This window comes from Leucoraja erinacea, chromosome 14 (assembly GCF_028641065.1).
Source record: "Leucoraja erinacea ecotype New England chromosome 14, Leri_hhj_1, whole genome shotgun sequence".
Classification (NCBI taxonomy): Eukaryota; Metazoa; Chordata; class Chondrichthyes; order Rajiformes; family Rajidae; genus Leucoraja; species Leucoraja erinaceus.
The window spans coordinates 35,295,122-35,297,188 of record NC_073390.1 but is presented as its reverse complement, the minus strand read 5'-3'; the positions used below and the strand labels follow the sequence as shown (position 1 = coordinate 35,297,188).

Genomic DNA, 2,067 nt, shown 5'->3' with positions numbered 1-2,067 from the left:
TTTCAACTGCGGGGTAACAGTGGCTTAGTGGTAGAGCTACTGCCTTACAGCGGTCAGTTCGATCCTGATTATGGATGCTAACGTTCCCCCAGTGACCTTTGCGGGTTTTCTCCGAGATCTTCAGTTTCCTCCCACACTCCAATGACATACAGGTTTGTTGGCTAATTGGCTTGGTATCAACATGTTAAAGAAAATTGTCCTTAGTGTGTGTAAGGTAGTGTTAATGTGCGAGGATGTCTGGTTGGTGCGGTCTTGGTGGGGCGAAGAGCCTATTTCCGCGCTGAATCTCTAAATTAAATTAAAAAAAAGTAAAGCTCAGAGTTAATATCTATTTCATGAGTAAGGCTTTAAGAATGTAGTGCAACTTAATGTGCAGATTAGGGCCTGATGCTGGATGTTGGTCTGGAAAATAATGTGACGGGTCATTGTCCTGTGGGGTTTGCGATAGCCATGATCATATTGCCTAATGGCCTACTCCGCACTAATTTCTATGTTTCTATCTAACATTGATAGGCATCTCTCCAGTGCTTTGACGTGCCCACGGTATGGTCTCAATAAAGGTTGATAAAATTGCACTTTACTGATTTCTTTACTGATATACTTCAGTGTTGTTCCGGAAGTGGCGGCGCTGTTAACAGCTGCGGCTCGCCTGCAGTCCGTCTGTCTTTACTTTTTTCTGTTGTTTTTTTTGTCTTGTTTTGGTTAAGTTTTAGTTTGTTGGGTTGTGTTAGAGGGGGTGGAACATGTTCTCTGCTTAATTCGGGGAATGCGACTGACTATCCCCCTTCTCTGCCTTAGCGCTGAGGCCTAATGGCGGATGGCGGCCTCCAGACCGTTGAGGCTCCGGAGGCAGAAGCCAGGACTACCAACGTGACATTGGCCGTCTTCATTTGAGCAGCGGTGGCCCGACTTGATTTGCGGCGGTTTTGCCGAGATAGGCGGCCTGGGGCTGATGATCATATTGAGCTGGAGCAGCGGCCTGGAGCTGGGGCAGGGCCCAGAGCGGAGACGCAGGATCTGGAGCCGGGGCAGCGGCCCGAGCGGAGACGGCGGCCTGGACTCGACTGCGGGACCAGAAGCTGGCGCGGCGGCCTGGAGCTGGGGCAGCGACCTGGAGCTTTCTGGAGCTGGGGCAGCGGCCCGGTGCTAGACTGCATTCTGAGCTGGGGCGGCGACCTGGAGCATCTCTCCGGCCCGGAGTGATACTGTGGCGGGCCGTCTCCGGGGATGGCGTTCCGGCTGTCGGCAGCGGCGACGTCACCGCGGGGGTCCGCTGGACTGGAGAGCGGCATCTCCGGCCTGGATCGACCGCCTCAGCGCAGAGGGAGAACAAGGAGGGAAGAGATGGAAACTAAGACTTTGCCTCCATCACAGTGAGGATGTGCTTGGTGAACTTACTGTGGTGGATGTTTAATTGGTGTTTATTGTATGTTTTGTTATTATTGATTCTGTGTATGACTGCAGGCAACATAGTTTCGTTCAGACCGTAAGGTCTGAATGACAATAAAGGATCTATCTATCTATCTATCTGTTGAGAAATTCCATTTGTGTTGCTATTTCTTTATTCTGACTGCACATTAACTTCCTTCGAATATGTGCAAGATCAGCAATGTTCCTCCGCGTCCCAACATTTTCTACCCTCTCTTCAATTCCGTTTTCTCTATTATTTACCAATGTGGACAACTTCACATTTCTCCGTGTTATATTCTATCTGTGACATTTTTACCCACTCATTCTACCTGGAACGGTTTTTAATTGCAAAGCCATAATAGACCTTGGTGCAGGCAGAGGTCATTATATCTGTGCCAATTCTTCTCTGTAGCAGTCAAAACTTGAAATTAATCCCACTGCTCCAAGCTCTCCAATAGCTTTCTCCGTTTTCTGTTTCAAATATTTATCCAATTATCCCTATGTCATTTTATTGAAATGATATTTTGCAGTGAAACTGCTGAACATACATTTTTTTTTAAAACATCATGCATAATGTACAAAAGTGCTGCAAATTACAAATCCACATACAAAGTGGACAATTAAGAAACTGAATGAAAGAAAAAGGGATACTTTATT

At 47.3% G+C, this 2,067-nt stretch overlaps 1 long non-coding RNA gene across 1 annotated transcript; it reads left to right on the top strand.

Annotated features, from left to right (window-relative positions):
- The first annotated feature begins 620 nt into the window (after positions 1 to 620).
- LOC129703796 (uncharacterized) lies at positions 621 to 1,519 on the top strand. The gene is made up of 2 exons (XR_008724623.1): positions 621 to 736; positions 1,345 to 1,519. It is a non-coding gene; the product is annotated as an uncharacterized LOC129703796 (long non-coding RNA).
- The last annotated feature ends 548 nt before the right edge of the window (positions 1,520 to 2,067 follow it).